This window comes from Scaptodrosophila lebanonensis, unplaced genomic scaffold (assembly GCF_003285725.1).
Source record: "Scaptodrosophila lebanonensis strain 11010-0011.00,11010-0021.00 unplaced genomic scaffold, SlebRS2 tig00001412-arrow-pilon, whole genome shotgun sequence".
NCBI lineage: Eukaryota > Metazoa > Arthropoda > Insecta > Diptera > Drosophilidae > Scaptodrosophila > Scaptodrosophila lebanonensis.
This window is the reverse complement of record NW_022060739.1, coordinates 8,402,468-8,422,042: the sequence shown is the minus strand read 5'-3', so window position 1 is coordinate 8,422,042 and position 19,575 is coordinate 8,402,468. Positions and strand designations below refer to the sequence as shown.

The following is a 19,575-nucleotide window of genomic DNA, read 5'->3' as shown; positions in this document are numbered from 1 at the left end:
TCAACCTATCTTCCATATATATTTACGAGTGGAAGTACATTCATAAATTCAATTATGTGTACACTTGTGTGCTTAAATACGATTTTGTTTTTGAAAATCAAGATTTTAATTCAAAGTTAGTGGAGCTGATGAACAAGAGTTGAAGATTTTAATTTACTGAAGACTGCTTTGCTTATAACTCATCTACATCTACGGATCGAATAACCATTGTTGATCATCAACTGCGAAGCTTTGCAGATTTGAAACAAAATTCGAAACTGCTTCTAACTAGTAGTGAGTGAGTTTCCAATTAAATAGCGCAAAAATTGGTAGAACGAATGTAGTAATTGCTTGGTCTTGCTCTAAATTGAAATTTCTCGCCTATTTTATTATTAAAGCATGACATTTTTTGCATCGCAGCCATATCTGTGATTCTTATGGTTATTTATCATTGAAAATCACCAAACTAGGTTATATTTAATCTATTTCTGTTGCTTTTATATTTTTCAATACAATTCTACAACTCAGATTTTTTACACGTATCTTAAATCTTGCACTTTTTCAAACATTGTTCCTCCGTTGAAAACCAATTGTCATTCCGAAGACAGCCTTTATACTCCCAGGAGATGCACTTCTTAGTCGCGGAATCATAAGACCATCCAGTTTCCTTTATCCTTACAACTAGCGGACAACCAAAGCCTTGCTGTTTTGCCGGCAATAAGCAAACACCTGTTTAAATTAAAATTAGCTGTTTTGTCAACCTTCTGTAATGGCCTCTTACGATTCGGGTGGCCAATCGAAATTCCAAGCACTGAAAATAAAATACAGAAGACTCCCACATACTTCATTTCTTCTACTATGTCGAAATAAAAATATTCGTATGCCACGGCTATTTGTATTTGTATAATCTAGTCCCGCTAAATTAAAATGAATTTGGCATGGCAGGCAAATATTTGAATTTCATGGGACAAATGAAATAATCGTGTTACTTGGATATTGGTATTAGAGATATACTCGTATATAAGTTGATAGCTTCGAATACAACTCAAAAACTATTATCGTTCGAAAAAGTATAAAAATTGTGTCTGCTTGCAATTTGTAGACCACATTTGACTTAATTGGCAATATATTCAGTAAAAGCACTAAACATTAGGTCTCACCTAAATGACGAATTGGAAAAATTGAGCTAAAGAAATGCAACAAACGAAAGGAGAAGAACCTTCGAGGTTTTATTCATGAATATTTAAAAAAATTCAGTTACTACTAAATGTCATAATTTTTTACCAGAAGAAATAAATACGTTTCAGCCCTCCAATCTATAGTTTAGTTACAATTTGTTCAGTTCTGTGGCCTTCAATTTCTTTAAAGATTGTTTTGAAAACTGTAAATGTCATGTCTAGAAAACTGACATAAGCAAGCTGTTGCTCAAGTAGAGCTGTTTTTTTTTTTTTTTTACAGGAAATTACACACAATAGTAGTTGAAAAAATTGTCGTTCTTTTTGGAGCAGCAAAATGCTATCCACCGGCATAATACTTTCCCAATTGCCGAAAATGAAATTGTTCATCCGTATGATTGGCAAGAGGAGAGGTAATCCGTTCAAAAAGGATAAACCATTGCAGAAGATACCTCTAATGCCTTTAAGGGGACCGCGCAATTTTGATTACTGGCGGCACCTAAAGCGCAAAAATCAGCAGACAAAAAGAGGAAGGCATGCTGTGGAGAGAAAAGGAAAGCCGCAACGCAAAGATATACGCCTGCCCAAAAAAAAGGACGAGAAGTCACCCCAAGAAACATTTGATTAGATCAAACAGACCTTCAGATCGTTCTGAGCTTAGATTGGAAACTTTACAGTGCTTATCGATATAAAATATGCAGAATATATAGTCTTATTTAAATTCGAAATATTAAGTAAATAATTTCATTCACAATCCATTCTTATAATTGTTTCTCGTAATTTATTTTATAACTGACAACAATTGACGAGCGATGATAGGTGCTGAATGGCAGCCACTTTCTAATGTAAACACGAATTTTTGGCAATTATTGTAAATACATAATAATACGACTCTTAGCAATGAAAATAATTTCTCGGCTGCTCAACCATCAATAATATTTCATTCTCTATTTAATTGCAGAGTCCACAAAGGGCATAGTGTCGAACGGGTAAGCAAATAAGTAGAAATAAACAAAAACGAACCATAATTCCGTTTCCAATTAACTTTGCCTTGAATTCTGACGCAATGTTTATTGCATTTAATTTTGCTGCGGAAATAAGCTTTAAAGCTTTAACAAGCACTGCACATCATATTCCCACCTCCCACCTCCCTGTCCCCTTGGACGGCCTCTTTATTCGGTCGGCCAGCTGCCTAGTTATGCAAACAACATGACAATGACGCGCAGCGGGAAAAAACGAGCCAAACATGCGAATGCAATTTATTTTATGGCACAAAGTATGGGTGAGAGTGGATAAAAAATGCATTTTCATTGCAAAATCATAGCCATGAAAATCTAGCACACGAAGCCAGCCAGCAGGATTTATATGGCATTCATTATGCTGCGCAAAATGAGGATTTCACTATTTTCTCTGTTTTTGGTAGTATTCATCGAATTTGTTGTGCAACCGAAATTTTTTATTAAGCTATTTACACAGTTTGAGGGGCTTTACGTTTTTTGTGCACCTGCCACCAGTGTTGCCCGGAATTTATGCCGAATATATAGAGAGAGGCGATACGATGCGATAAACTCGCCAGGGAGGAAGAAAGAAAAACAAGGTAAGCCCTCCATTGAATGGCAGCTGCATGGGGATACAATTTTGACCATTTTATATGCGCTTTTAATCCAATGGCCCATAATAATTTGTGCAAATTTATTTGGCAGTGCTTAGCCATGCCGGGGCAGTCACAGAGCTCCCACACAGCGCGCACACATCCTGAATGCCCTTTGCATGTGTGACACACATCAAGCATACGCCACCGAAACGCCCCCACCCCACCTATTTATATGCACGGGTGTGCGTGTGTGGGTGTGGGTGGCATACTGAAATGTGCCCTTGTGGCCACTGGCAGATAGCGTGGAAATAAAATAAATTGCAATAAATAACTTTCGCCCGGGCAATAAATCTCGGTTAAATGGACATTTGCATCTTCAAATCGTCAGCACAAAGACAACAACAATGGCAACGTGCTCAGTTTTTATGCCCTGCTGCTGGTACTTCAAACTATATAGAACATGATAAAAATGTCGACGGACACACAGCAACTACAAAAACCACAGAAAAATAAAAACGACATTGAGGAAGAAACCAAGAAAAAGATAACAGCCAAGGTCGTGCGATTTGCGGCTGACAGGAAAAACCAAGTAGTGGACAAACGTGGCCGGACCACTGCGATCCCTACAACCTTTGCTCGCTCTTGACTCACTTTTTCTCGTTAGCCAGCCACCCACACACACAACGTTTAGTGGACAGTCAGACGAGCCTGTCCTTCTCTCAAAAGTATCACAGCTCGCTCGCTTAAAGCCTTGAGGACACAGCAGCTTATCTACTTCGCTTTCGCTGTCGCTGCCTACTTGGACGACGCTTAGAGGGTGCAAAGTATTTCGCACAAAACCGGCTGATTGGTTAGTAGAACTTTTCAAAGTACATCTTTTTATGGGGAAGCTTTATAAAACAGAGTGGAACTTGTATAGAAGCTCTAACAATTATTCTTTCTAATCATACAAAAGTCTCAATGCTTTGCACATCATGCATTTCTGAGGTTATAACGGCTGTAAAAATTAGCCATAGAATAAATAAAAATATAATTTGTTTTGCACATATATACCCTAGTTTTGGTGAACTTGTTGTCTGGCATTCAGAAATTAGAATACCAACATTTCGTTCACGCGATTTATCTTTATTTCTATTTCTATCAGATCATATAAATATTCGCTTTCGATATTGGAGTTTCTTTTATTGTAAACTGCTCACTAGATTTTCATATCAGATTATACTTCAATTGCGCCCAACTGTGTACCTCAATCAATCCTTTAGCTAAATATTCAGTTGCTGCATCCAATAACTATTTGGCATGCATATTTTTTGAGGTTTAAAAAGAAGTGGATCATAGATCTTTGAATGAAGTGCCAAAATATATTCAACATAATTTGTTTAAGAATTCAAAAGCTTTGGGTGAATACTTGCAATAATTTAAAGAGGTTGATTTACGAGTTCTTATACTTGTATTCCTATTTGGTATCTAAGGTATACATTAATAAGATTAATCCAATAATTTTTATTTATCTACAGATCTTATTATGCACCAAAGCTGATCTTGACTTATTATAATTTAATTAGGATGAAATAAGCCACTTTCATTTTAAGCAGCTTTTTCTATGAACTACAAAATCGAAGCATATTTTAGATATCTACATATTTGCTTACGTAAGCAACCTATTTAGACTTTGTAGCAAAAAAAGATAGTGTATTTCATTTCCATTGCTTTAAAAACTAACGATAAACACGGCTCTTATAATTAATTTAAATGTAAAATTTTTCTTCTATTTCTAGTGTGTGAAAAGCTACTTTATTTCTATTAAAATACAACACTCATAACAAATTCAAAAAGCCTCATAGTAATCCATAGCGCTCAGTCAATTATTCCATAATCCAAATGTTTAGTGGTTGCTATTGTATTTGACATTAATTTGTCCAATTAAGTTAAATTGCTTAACCATCTTTAAGCGTGTTTTCAGCTGCATTTTGATTGCAGCAATTTGTAGCAGACCTTCAGGAATTTAGTTTATTTTACGATTTGTGCATATGGATGGTAAATCCGATTTGCCCATCTAACGACATGCCAATTCAATTTGAAAATAATAAAAATATCTATTCAGAAGTCGGGCGAATGCATCCGCGTCCGTGACTTTATTCGCGCCACCATCAGGCAGACGCCTGTTGATTATGATTATGATTCTGATTATGACTTCAGTAGCGCTGCCGTCGATGTTACCGACGGCGTCATCAACGTCGTGTTTTGATGTCGTTACCAGACATTGAACCGCATTAAATTCTGCATAAATACACATTGCCTCGACGACGCCATCTCGTCAACACACATCCGTACATATGGTCCCTTGGCGGGATCGGGCGTCAGGGGTCAGGGTTCTGGGTTCTGGGAGTAACCAGCAGCGCATGCAATTTTATGCAGACATTTCAACTTACATGACGATTTTATCGTCGAGTGTACGGTACACATAAATACATATGTGTGTAAGTATAGTTTACAGTTCAGCTCAGTGCTTGCAGATAGTAGATAGCATTATTGCACACCCAGAGACAGACATACGCGCACACACGCACACCCGATGATGCTCTTAAAATATTTGCATAAAAAAATACATACGTCGGATATATTGTGGAGAATGGTAAATGGTCTAGAAGCTCTGCCATGTCTGCACTTTACGCTGCACGCCTTGCAGTTCGTGTCGCCATTAACAACAACGTCGTAATCAACACATACTTAAGTCTGCCCCGGGGCTTGCTTGCTCTCTAGCACAGATTGAAGTTTCTGTCCTGGTGCTGGGTGGTGCTGGCTCCTGGGTGCTGGGTGGTGCTGGATGGTGGTTGGATACAGTTGCGTTTCAAAAGTGCACTTGGCATAGCCACATATGCGGATTCTAATCTACGCAAATTTAGTCACTACTTGCGAGCGAAAATTAAAATCGCATTAATTTCACGCTGTCGTACTTTGAATGTAAATTACATTTTAATGTATTTCCCTATTGCTTTGCATTAGATACACCGCCCTCCACTACTATACTTGTATTTATGAAGATAGATGGAACTGGCAATAATGCATGCAATTTCGAATGCGATAAAACAAAATGGGAAAATGCTACGAAAAATGGCAAATGGTTCTGTCGTGTCTTAAAGTAAGAGGCACATCTAGATGGGCATACAGCTGACTAGAGAAAGTTCTTCTCTATGGCATTCTATATGCTAACTAGAGACTATAAAAGTAAATGGCAGGAGGTACGAGTCGTAGTTCAAAAGGGGGGAATAATAGAGACTTCATATTCGTTACCTTTTTACATTTTGCGCATATCAATATTTTTTTTTTATTAATGTGAAATAGTTGTTTTAATGCAAGTAAGTCTAGTCTAGTAGCAGATTATTAATAGCTGGGCAGAAATGGTTCTATTTCAATGTTTGTTCAAACGAGCCGCCAATAGTGTCCTAATGAAATAAAGCAAATTTATTTTTTGGCTTTGGTCGTTTAGTAATACCTGACACACTCATCTGGTTTTCTTTTAATTGAGAGATGTGAATTAGTCAATATTTTACATCTCATCGAATAAAGTACACATACAATATTTCATACAAGTTTGGTAAATACTACTTGTATAGTTGGTGTTTGGAAAGCGCAGTCCCATTCATTATTTTTAATCATATATTTATTACATAAAAATCTGCCTAATCTACATTAATTATTTATATTTATATTAAGCGCTAATTATTACATTACATTTATTATTTATGTTTATATTAAATGGTAATTATTATATTAAATTAATTATTTTTATTTATATTACATGGTAAGCTCGGAAAAAACGTTGTGTGCTCAAATTAATTTGAAAATTTATTTTATAAACTAAAGCAGCTTAAATATGACGATTTAATTCTAATTTGATAAAATCTTTATGTTTAGAATTGAGTAGAAAATTGAAAACTTGATTAAAATGAATCAATAATTGTAAATATAAACCATTAGACTAGATTAAACAATGAAGTTAATTTGACTAACTCCGCTGCTTTGTATTTAAATTAGCTCAAGTTATTCAGCATCTTCCATTAAATTTTCCGATATATTTATAAATTTCCTCGCATTTCATTTTATAGAAGGCTTGCTTTCGAAATCAACTCGAGTTCAACTTACTATAAAATAATACCCAAAAGGCTTACGAAAATGTTCATGTCGGCTTTTCTTTTTGTTTTTGGTTTCATTTCCGGTTACGCTTTTGCTGTCCCTGCACTCGCCCAGCCGCATTAAGCATCCAATTACAAATCAGCCATAAAACATAATTGAAAGATCAAAAGCACAAAATAAGCCTGACATCTGTGTGCGTTTGTCTGTGTGTGTGTAAGCTCGTTGTGCGTGTGTAGTGTAGTTATTTGTGTCTGTAGTTGTCGTCACTATCAGCTGTGTGATAAAAATTCATTCACACACACAAACGAGACGACTGCGGCTGCACAAATGTCCTGAGCGTAAATAAATTACAACAATAATGACGCCAAACATGATAACAACACAATGAGATGGGCGGCGAAAAGGCAGCGACAGCAACAATAACAACAACAACAACGAGTAGTTGTAGAAAAAAATAAAACTGAAATTCAAGCAAAAATGTTAGTCAAGACACGCTGCGATTGTTATTGATCATCGCAATATTTTACGCATTAAGCAGACGCAAGTCAAGCGTACAGACACACACACACAGACACGCATACACACCACTCATATATTGGTATGTATATGTGGAGCAACAACAACAACAACAGCAGCAGCAGCAATAACAACAACAACAACATGAACAAACATATGCAATAAGTAACGGGGGGAGATGGGCTTGGCTGTCTGTCATGCCTTTTATCCATTTGACTTGTTTACGCATAGCAAAAAGGATAACATTGTCCTGTTGCGAACAGCAAATGGCGGCGTCGTTGGAGACAGGCGGACGGGCAGGCTGACGGGCTGCCAGGGTTGAGGGCAGGAGTGGTAAAAAGGCAGTCAAAGTGCTGAAAGTCTAAGCCATTAAAGCATATTAGTTTGCCTTTGTTACCGCTACTGCTGTTGTTGTTGTTCTTCTTCTTCTTGTTGCTGTTGCTGCTGCTGCTGATGTTGGGCATATTGTTCGGCTACAAACATACTTACACACAAACAGAAATGTGGGCATGTATGTGTGTATGTGCTGTTTGTACTAAATATTACATATGGGAGTATGTATGTGTGTGTGTGCTCGTATTTTATTTTGGGCATTTCTGCTTACGCTCTAATGCACAATAAAAGTTTTAAAGGATTGACGTCGTTGCCTTTTCGGCCGCTGGCGCCTCACACTGCCGCCGCCTGTCTGAGCCTGAGTGGATAAGCATGGCCGCCATATTGGATTTGTGAGTAGCCGCGGCATTGTTTGGAGTAGTTGTTGTTGTTGCTGCTGCTGATGCTGATGCTGCCGTGGCTTTACTTTTATCGCTGAAAAACGACAAGCGCCGAAAAGCATGCAACAGTTTTTATGCACCGTCTATATTTGCAAACATGGCGTATGCGCAATGCTTGTTGTTGCAGCTATAGCGCTTTTGTGATGTGCAAATCGCATGAGTTCAGTGTTAAGCTTTGGCACATGCATGTAGAGTTTATGGCAAAAGCTCTCTAATAAATAGCAGGACATATACGGCACATAAGTGTCCAAAATAAAACGATTGCAAAATTCAAAATGGATGCTGAATAAAGGCTTTCAGTTTGTTCAGTTTTAACAATGGCTATTAAGACGCTAGTCCCCTGCAGTTTTCGTAACTTTTTATTGGGTAGTTTTTATTATTTAATTTTGGTTTTCAGTTCATTAAAGTCTCTGACTGCGCTTGATGTCAATCGGATTATATCTAGCCCCGTTTCTCAGAGTGTTTGCAGAACTAACTTAGGTATTTCAACAATTATTTTGTTGTCACTATTTAACATATTGCTAGCTGAAACAGACGATCAATTTTATTATTTTTATTAATTAAATATCAATTTATTCTATAGCCAAAGTGACAATATATTTACTTTCTCTTCAAATTCATTTCAAGCTTATGCGAAGCCATTAGTTCGTAAATTTAAAAACCATTCATAAAATAATATAAAATTATCATAAATGGTAAAAAGCTAAAATGTATCATAAATTTTTTATAGCACTTCAAATGCAAATAATGGAAGTTTTTTTAGAGTTCTTGATTCTTCATTTCCTCTAATTATAAAATTGAAACCAAGTTTATTTATATACCAAAATTTGTGTAATGATCTCTCCGTTGCAATAATTTTTACAAATAGGTTTCCTTAAATAATGCGAACGGGCACCGCCAGATATACCTTCAACATCTTACTCAACCCACCGATTTATTGATGGCTTGCCCCATTTGCCGTTTGTCTAATAGAGTAGGCCACATATCTTGGTTTACCTGCCAATTGTAAAAGCCACTTAAGCCCATGTAAATGCAACTACCATCCAACCCACTTCTCGCACACGCTGCATGTCCGCATCGCTACCATTTTGATTGGCACACCAAATTGCAACACTTGATTGACTTTCACAGCACATTTATTTTGAGCGCATACTCGGCAGGCATGCCAAAGCCAACTTTTCAACGACTTTGCAACTTTAAACTGCAACTTGGAACGAGACTAAAAGTAATTCGTTGCGCAAAAAACTTTTTCACGAAATCCAACGTACTTGGGGCCAAACTTTTGAGCGCCAATCCACGCGCACACACACACACACGCACACCAACTAGTGCCCCAGATATTTAGTGCAGTTTTTCACGTCAGACTGCAACAACTGATGGCTCTTGAGGGCAAGGGGTTGGGCACGAGAAGTCGGAGACCGCCAATTCCCGCCATGTTTACAGCTCAAAGCATTGCCGGCTTTGCCTAAGCCTTTTACTCCTCCATTCACTTTCAAATGCTGCGCCACATAAAATATAATTCCTTGCGATTCTTTTACGTTGTTTGTTCCCCAGCCTGTCCTTCCTTTCGTCTTGGAGCCATTGCTGCTTGTTAGGGGTGTGCTTGGGGGCCCCCCTAACAGCCAAAGTTACAATTTTGCAAATTGATAAATAGATTTGCAATGCGTTGCGGCGGAGTCCTGACATGTGCATGCGTGTGTGTGTGTGTGTGTGTGTGTGAGTGAATGGGAGGAGAGGATGAAAGTGTGTGTGTGTGGGTTGGGGAGTGAGTTGGAAGTGTTTTCAAGTGTGAGATGGGCATTTGTCTGCAGCTATGTACAGGAAAGCTACTGAGTGGGAAACTTATTAATGCTCCTAATAATATGGCTGCAGATTTAACTAAAAATGCGATAAGCTTTAAAAAAATGAATAATTTGTATTTAAAATTTTCATTTACAGACATTTTTTGACCCCGGAAACAACTTTAATGTAAAAATAATACTTATCGTTTTTTGTAAAAAAAATATATAAAAAATCAAAAATTTCAAAAAACAAAAAAAAAAAACGTTTATTTTTATTTTGCCTTTTCTATCTAATGGAAAAAAATGGCATTGAAATCAGAAAAAAAGCCATACGAAGGGTTAATACATTTTGGTAGCATATACTTGTACTATACTAGGAGCAATGCTGTCGATGCATTTATCAATAGCCATAATATTAACAGAGTAAAAACCTTATATTGCAGTCCCTTTACGAAGAAATAACAAGATAGAACGCTACAGTCGAGCAAGCCCGACAGTAAAATAGCCTGTACTCTCCACAAAAAGGAAAAATTAAAAAAAAAAAAAATTTAAAAAAAATTAAATTATTAAAAAAAATGAATGAATTAATTAATTAAAATAATTAATTAAATTAAATTAGAATACATGTTTATGTTCAGTTTAAACAGCATACATTTACATCACGTACCTATGCGTGTTCATATGCGTGTATGTATGCAGCACAAAGTTGAACAAAAGCAGCAACAACAACAACAGCTGCGGGCAGCGCTGCCGACAGAGCTGCAGGCAGCGCATGAGCAGCGATTTTACTTATGGCTATAACTTTCTTCAGAATTGACCTATCATGATGAAATTTGGCACACGGACACATTAGTACTAACTGGATGTACCTACCAAAATTGATTTTTAAATTCCGAGAATTACGGAAGTTATAAGAAAAAATACGAATTGCGGGGGAGTGGGGGGGTGCATCAGAAAAAATAAACAAACTCGTTCTGCCTAGGGCTTATAGGAACCTTGATACCAATTTTGGTTATCCTAGCTCTTGTACTTACTGAGATCCTTGCGCTCATACAGACAGACGGACAGACGGTCAGACGGACAGACGGACAGACGGACAGACGGACATGGCTATATCGACTCGTCTTCTCATCCTGATCAAGAATATATATACTTTGTGGGGTCTGCCACGCCTCCTTCTGTGTGTTACATACATGCGCACAAAACTAGTATAGCCTTTCACCCTTTGGGTACAGGCTATAAAAAAATTCCAACAATAGATTTTGATTTTGTTTGAATCTTAAATTCTAAGAAGGCTTTTCGGATATATGATACAGAAAGTGCTGCCTTTTTAAAATGTTTTATTCAGTTTAATTTAGCTTATTGCAATATTCGATGAATACATTTCAAGCAATCTACAATTTTATAATCAATTAAATTATGGCCACATGTTGACTAATTTTGCTTGAGTGTGTAGGAAATATGAATATATATATGTGAATAGTGTGCCTTAAAAATATATTATTTTTTTGAGTAAAACTAACCATTATCGTTTGTTTATGGGTTGAAACTTTATTAATAAAATTCAAAAATGTCTTATTTGTTTGATTTTTAATTCTTTTTTTAACCTTTTGAAGATTAAATAAACACTCTAATTAAATACATTTTTGAATTGTTATTATAATAGGGCGACAAGCGCTATCTACTCATGTTTGTAAGCCACATACATTCATTTCAAAGTGAGTGGATGTGGACATTTTTGTGTTCCTTCCCCTCAATAGCTGTTTGTAAGGTTCCACTGTACACCTGATAGCGAGTGGGTGGGTGTGTATGCGAATTGAATGTCTGTTAAAAACTGTGTCCATGTTGCTGTCTGTGCTCTCTCGTTGGCGCTTGACGACGAACACGTTTCCTTGCATTAATACAATTTTTCCATGATTTCTACGCTTCGGTGATTTGTTTTGCCACAGCTTGTGTGTGTCTGTATGTGTGTGTGTGTAAGAGAGAGTTTGAATGTGCCAGTTCGGCCATTTCGTATTTCGCTATGTACTTTTTGCTTATTCATGTTGTTGTTATTGCCTTCACTCCTTTCGGGCAGCGCGAGTTTATTTGCGCATGTTTCGCCTTTGATTTGGGCGCTAAACTCAATTGCTGATCGCAGTTTCTCCGGTCACTGGCACCGGTAGTCGCTGGCAGCTGGCAGCTGGGAACTGGCAACTGGCAGTGCCAGTGGCTGTGGCTGTTAGTCACACCACTGACCTAATTTACGACACTTTCGATTGGAGCGCATCTGTGTCTGCACGAGTATTCTGTATATTGTGTGTTTGTTTCTATGTGTTCGTATTCGTATATGTTTGTCTGGGGGCGTATGTTTGTCTGACTTGACTTGTTTGTTATGCATGCGCCTTGCGCAAAATTTTATTGCCAACGTTGCCTGCGGGTCTTTTAAGCATTTTGGGGCTTCTTCATCTACTTTATATGTAGGGGGGGTTTTTTTTGTGTGTTACGTCTTCTCGCAGTTGTTTTTGAAGTTTTAGCTGGCTTGGTTTTTGTTTTTTTGTTTTCTGGCTGTGGTTGTAGGTTGCACAAGTTTCCAGCAACATAAATCAGTTGTGTTTAGTGTAGTGTGGTGTGCTTTAAACTTTGGCCAAAGAATTGCGATGTGGCTAGGTGTTGTGGGGCAAGAAGTGCTACTTAAGCGTATATCAAGGGTTTGAAGTTTTAAGAAAGTGCAAGAGCAGTTTTACTTTAACTGACATATGTAAAATGCTTGTGCCAGCTGCAGGAAGTTTTCAGCTCAAACTTTTTTTTTAATTTAGCAAGTAAATGCTTCTGTAAATAGTTTTAACTTTAAGTAGAAGAAATAGTACTGTGTATAAAAGAAACCACAAATTGAAATCCATTAGCAATACCAATATCTTTGCAGTTGGCCCCTACCTATAAAAAAAGGCTTGGTGAACTGGCAGTTTACAGTCAAACAGCTTTTGAGGAAAGCATTTCTTTTTAAAAAAAATTATTATTCAAAATAGTATGCAAACGACTAACTTCTATGTTAGATAGCTTTAGTAATTCTCATCATCATTGTCTTTTGCTCAGAGAATATTTCTGTACAATAATTGTAAACTAAAATTTGGGTGTCTGGTTTGTTTTTCCTTTGACAACAACAAGCACTAAATCAACAATAGTTGAAATTATTAAACTATTCGATGATATCTCATAATAAATTCAGTAATTTCCTTCATCAAATTCTCAGTGTTTTGTTTTCTCTTGTTGTCTAACCTATAGTTATTTTGCATTATGAGTGGTGCTGTTATTAATTTTATATTTCAGACACACGCACACACACACACACATTAGCCATTTAATTTATGCCTCCTACTTAAAGTGTCAAATTCACACACCACTTCAAAACTCACATGACATATGCAGACCCTAAGCCCAAAATATAACACTTGAGCCCACAAAAGGGGGAGGTGGCCAGTAATTATGCATAGCCATTTTAACCTCAATGGCAAAAAGCTGTAAATAAATTCAACTCACTTAAGCATTTGACAGCATTTCCATTAACAACATGCTTTTGTCATTTTCACAAATTAATGCCTGACAGGCGAACGACAGCGGAAATGTATTTCGAATGCTTACAGCTGTGGGGTCAGATAGAGGTAAGGAAAAAGGCAATGATGCTAGCTGCTCATCTTAATTAAATTTGAGGCTGCCAAACATATGCCAAGCCACACACACACACACACTCACACCACTACACATATCATGAGTTCATTGCCCATCGCAGTCCACCTGAAGTTCAAATGCGCCGAGCCTGCAAATAAGAATTGACAAGCGGAAAGCAGGAAACTTGGCAACGCAACTCGAAACTAGCGCTTTGATGTTGAAAATAATTGCCTACTTTTCGACGCCTGCACATAAATTCAGAGCCACTTTATTAGATTATGTGTAGGGGGTATGGAACTGGGGGTGTGTGTGTGTGAGTGCCATCCCTGGGGAGTAAGTTGTGCTGCCCAGTTTTTTTTTTACATTTTTGTCTTCTTGCGAGTGTAAAATTATACAAATTAATTTGGGAGCGACAATTGTGCCAAGTTTCGTTTTCTCGCGCGGTCTGCTTGTATATATAGATGAATGTAGATGTGTGTGTGTGTGTGTGTGTGTCGGTGGGTGTCTGGTTGTTTTTTGATAACAGCGGTCTGGGTTCTGGTTTTGTTGCCAGTCGCGGTTCTGAGCCGGAGCGTCGCATTAATTATGCTCAAGTGTCCTTTGGGAATGCGGCCAACACTTGTTATGCAATGACTTTTTGTACTAATACTCAGTACTGAGTGGGCGTTGGGAGCGGGACTAGTGGTGGGACTAGAGGAGTTGGGCATGTTTGTCATCAGCGTCGCGTTGCTACCAAGTTTTGATTTGATTTTTAAATTAATGGGTGCCGGGCTGGACGCGTGCTTCCATTCTCATTTTCAAACATTATTTTTTTATTTTTATAGTTGCGTTTTATCTGCGGCTGTGAGCGCAAAAGTGAAAGCCCTGCCCCAAATAAAACTAAGCAAGGCAGGGCAATATTTATCGGCCGCCAGCTGCAAAACAATATATCACAGATTTATGTCAGCATCATGAAAATGCCACGCAATGCACACAAACAGCCAAAGACGACGAATAAACTATAAAAAACATACTAAAAGTAAATATGGCTAGCAACTGGAAAAACAAAAACCAAACCGAAAGTGTGCAAAACAACTGCGAATTGTTTGCCGAAAGGGGTGAGAAGGGAGAGCGGGCGGAACTGGAATATAAAAAGCTAAAAAACATTGCCATGGCCAACAGTAAAAATAAAATAGAGCCAGCTTTGAGAAGGGTGCAAATATAGTACATACTAGCAAGGATAGATGGATGTTTGTATATACATACATATGTATTGTTACATAGAGGGTGTGCAGAATTGGCATTGAAATGTGCCCGGCGGCAACAATGATGAACAAATTGCAGAGCTTATCAAAGACGCCGGCATTGCATGCCACACAGGACACAGGACAGGAATGACAGGGAAATTGTAAAATGGCTCCAAGAAATTTATTGTGCAATTAGTTGTTACACATTGGACGGTCAAAGGATGGGAATCAGCACTGAAAATAGCAAAGTCTTTTATTATCGAACTCTTTTCGGTCAGTCCACCAATAACATTTTAGTGAAGAGGAAACATTTTTCCACAATACAATGTATCTGGGCGAATAGAAGAGTTCTTTTAAATGTTTGTTAGTGCAAAGAGAAGACCGATCGACTTCCAAGGTCTTATGGTAGATGTAGTTTGTTTGTAGTTTAATTAAAATCATAGCTTTTCCATTATTAATTACTTATATATAAAGAAACTGGCGATTTCATTTATGTAAAAAACACAAAATTACATATTCAATTATATTTTTGTATTACCTTAAAAATTTCGTATGTTTAAATCGTTTATTTACAACAATGCTTAACTTATTTATTTGCTGGATTAATTATAATCTTATCTAATTGTGGCATCTGTTCTATATACTTGTATGTATGTGACATTTTCCATTGTTGACTAACCGGGTCTTGTAAGAAAAGAATTGCGTACAAAAATCAAAACCCGTAGAGTTGGCTTTCCCAAACTTTAAATTTAGGTCCTACCTAAGCTCAGAATTAAGAGACAGATAGTATTTCGGGACAACGTTTTCATTTCCTTTTTTTTAACAAATCAAACTTGATTTGCTGTCGCATAATTCTTTTTATTAGTACATCTTTCCATCAACTTCTTTGTTTTACTTATTATTTTTTTGTGATTGTAAGTTTTCAATATATACTCCCCCTCTGTTTGTTTGTTCATTCATTGGTCGCCCCAGTTTCGTGTTTTATCGTATTATGCGCTGATTTCATTTCGCGACCCTCTGTATTTGCGTATCCTAATCAGCAGCTGCTCCATTTGCACACCCTGTGTTGTTTTGCTTCCGCTTTTATTTATTTGTTCTCAATTATTTGTCAACATCAAAGCAACTACATTTTAAAGCTTAACAAATGCCATTCGCTCTCTTTCCCTCCGCACAATAGCTGGAACAAATAGAATTACAAAAAATAAAATACATAAATAAAAATCTTGCTTTTATTTCAATCTGGCGGAGCGAGCGTCTGTGCCTGTTTCTTGTTTTTCTCGTTTGCTCTGTTTTTTTGTTTTGTTTTCTTTTTTTTTTGTTTTTTGTTTCGCATTCTGTAACATTTTTTAGATTTTCTGTTTGTACAAATTTTGCTCATTGTGTGGCAAGTAGAGCAGAGCCGCGGCAAGCAACCAAAGCCACACAGAATGTGGCAAGAACTTTTGTAAAAATTTATTTGTTTAGTGGCCACCTGCACTTCTCTGCGTCGTCCCCGCGCTGAAAATGTAAAAGGGGCGGCGGCTTGTCAAAGAGCAAGGCAGCGGAGAGACGGAAAAAATGTGTGTCTTTTTATTATATTTTAATTTCTTTTTTTTTTTGAAAGCGAGGAAAACTTTTTACTTTTTATTTTTTTGGGTGTGAAGCTGGGAAGCTGGGGCGTCCCTTTTTATGGTCGAGCTGCAGTTATTTATTTAAATGCGGCCCAAGCGCCTATTGTTATGCAATGGAAATTGTGTGCCGCGTTGCCTAGACACACAAACACAGGAGAGCCCAGTAACCCACAAACCCAAAACTGAAATAGCATTGATTTTCAAGCACCAGTCAGCCGGGGAAGCCAACCGCCTCGTGCGTTTGCACAGAAATTTTCATAAATACTGATTCAGCTTCAGCATTGTCGCCAAGCACGCTTCATGGGCGTCCTTCAGAGACGACGCTCTGCCGATGTTATTGACTTCTAACCACATTTTCACACCAAATAAATAAGCTCAAGGCTCAGGGCTGGATTCAGGCTGGCTCCTGTGGTCGCGCCTGTGGGTAACCTTGAGTCGCACAGCAACAAAGAAAAAACGTTTATAAAATCAGTGAACCATAATTTGTTGTCATGCCCGTCCTACTCTGCTCCTTATTCTGCTTTTGCCTCATAGTTTTTCTTCTTTTTTTTCTTCGCTTATCAAGATTTTCAATATAAAATACACTAAAAAGGCCTCGAAGCATTGCACTGGCAGAGCTGCCTATATAGCGTACACTCGAAGAAATACTAGTTCTAAACAAACTCAATCTCAAATCAAAATTTATGAAATAATAATCACTTATTCGACTTTGACATTAAAAAAGACTACTTTTAATTAAATTTGTTCATTTTCAAATATGATGGAGAGATTCTGACTCTTGCCTCTTAGGAAAGAGGATTGATTCTGCTTCAGTTCGGCTAATTTTTTATGAGTGTAGAGCAAATGTATATAAATTTATATATACTATATACGCACGAGTATATATGCCAGCATAAATATATATTTTTGTACATTTTCTGGTCTGGAAAAAACGCTGGTATTTGTTTGCCTTTTGCTTGCGTTTCTACCATTTTTTCTTGCCGTCTGCCGCCTGCAAAGTGAAATTTATTAGAAACGCAAAATCTGTTTGCAGATTGTGTATAAGATTTGATTATTTATGGTCAGTTATTTGCTGCCAGCACATTGAAGAAATTTTTCGTGCGTCCGTATCTGTTGTTATCAGCTGCAGTCCTTGCAGGCAGTTTTAAATCAGCTCTCATTTAGTTAGGAAAAGAAAAGCGAGAGATATTCCCACACTTCCCTATAAGCCCATCTACAAATGGGCAATCTGCAAAACCATTTACAAATTTCAAGCTAATTAATCGCTCGAGAACAGCAAACCAAAACAACATAAACAACATCACAAAATTAAACTAACAGCCAAAACTTTGACTTTCATTTCCTTTTAGTTGTTCAACTCGGCTCTCAGTTTGACTCCGCTGGACTGAAGTGAACAGAACTGGACTGCTAAACTATACAGGTAAGTTTTGGCAGCTACTCGACGCACTCGAAGAGAAAAAAGAAAACGCGTTCAACGCGATTGGTGCCCAAGAGTCCAATTGACTAACATTTTTGGCATTTGCACAAAAGGTTCAAGCAGGGGAATTGAGAAATGGGAAACCATTTACCAGCTGGCCAAATAAAGTTGTACGCACTAAAAGTGGAGAGTATTTAACAAATACTTTTTTGAATGAGCCATGAACTAGCAGCTGAGGAATAGGCAATGGGAAAAATGTTTAAAATATAGAAAAATACAAACCAGATCTAAGATCTTTAAACATAATTCAAGAGAAAATGAATTTAAGTTTGGACAAGAGATTTCATAATAGAACTATTTCCCTTGTTAAAATATGACTATGATGGAATGCTTGCCATAATGGTCGCCTCCATTTCCCAATCTGGAATTTAAATGTAAAAAAAAAAATGCTAGAAATTCTTCGTTTTATTTTAATTAAAGAATTTAAACCTTACTTGTTAGTTTCTGAAAGGTAGTATGCTCCTCAATGTTCAACAAGCGTTGTTTATTTTCAAAACTGAGCATCCGTCAATTTTATTTGAAATCTAATCTGATTAATTGGCAAAGAATGTCTGCTCTTAAACACATTTTGTAGAATTTATCATCATTCTTATTTACATTTCAGGGCAGGCTGCCAAATGTAAGCTCTAAGGCACAGACTGGCCTGAAGTCTAATTGCAAAGCTCCTTGCTTGCCTCCATCGATGCTGTGGTTGCCATGGGAAAGACAGAATATTTCTGTCTGCATTTAAAGGTCCTTCATCGTTTATCCCTCATCTGCTTTATGTGTGTGTAACAAAATTAATGTTCTTCATGAATTTTACATGACCAAAGTAGCTCAGACACACACACACACACACTTGCAACTGTTGCAGTCTCGGCTTGTGTCCATGTTGGCTACCTTCCAGCATGACAAACTGTCAATAAGTTTGCGTTTATGTTTACTTTTCCTTTTGGGTAAAACGCTCAGCTTTATAGCAACCTTAAATCGGGCCACAGCACCACAAACTATAAATGGATAACAACAACAACAACAAAAACTTGGCGCAACTGCCATTAAGGGGTTAAATAGATTTTTTCATTATTTTTGCTTTACTTTTACGCTACCTCTACCGCTGTTGCCACCGTTGTTGTTGTTGCTGTAGCTGAGGGTAAAACTTTTTCGCTGAGTTTTCATTTTTATTTCGTGCGTCCGCAAATATTGACCGAATTAACAAAGCAGGAAAAAAGTTTTACCGCAAACAATGCGAGTGGCGAGGCAAAGGATACGAAGGTAGTTGTATGAGTGACCAACCCTATGTGTGTGTGTGTGGTTTTTTTTTGTGTGTGGAAGTGGGTTACAATGTAAACTTCTGGTTGGCACTTGTCTTGGCTGTCAATAACTGCGAGTGTCAGCAACTTGATACGAACATAAACCACTTGTACGCAGTTCTTAGTTATGGCAATTAACGCACTTGCCATTTCGAACTATCTATTATCAATTTCATATGCCTCGCACACACACACACACACGCACACACAGAATCCTCTTCCATATCCTAAACAAATAGCAGCAACATCAATACATCAATATTTGTAAGCTCCTCTGCGCTGCTTGCCACAAAACAAGAGAGAAAAATCCACAAGCTGCTGGCGATGTGGCACTAAAATACAATTTATAGAAAACACAACGGCCATCAGT

General features: G+C 37.4%; 2 long non-coding RNA genes across 2 annotated transcripts in view; one reads left to right on the top strand and one right to left on the bottom strand.

Moving 5' to 3' along the window:
* The window catches only part of LOC115631747, a 53,388-nt gene extending 35,528 nt beyond the window's left edge, over window positions 1-17,860 (top strand). Inside the window, exons 2-3 of the long non-coding RNA XR_003996230.1 lie at window positions 2,116-2,143; window positions 17,789-17,860. This is a non-coding gene — a long non-coding RNA (uncharacterized LOC115631747). The remainder of the gene's footprint in view (window positions 1-2,115; window positions 2,144-17,788) is intronic.
* On the bottom strand, window positions 447-821 carry LOC115631746. Its single transcript, XR_003996229.1, has 2 exons — window positions 761-821; window positions 447-708 (listed from the first exon to the last, which is right to left on the bottom strand). It is a non-coding gene; the product is annotated as an uncharacterized LOC115631746 (long non-coding RNA).
* Window positions 17,861-19,575: the final 1,715 nt, after the last annotated feature.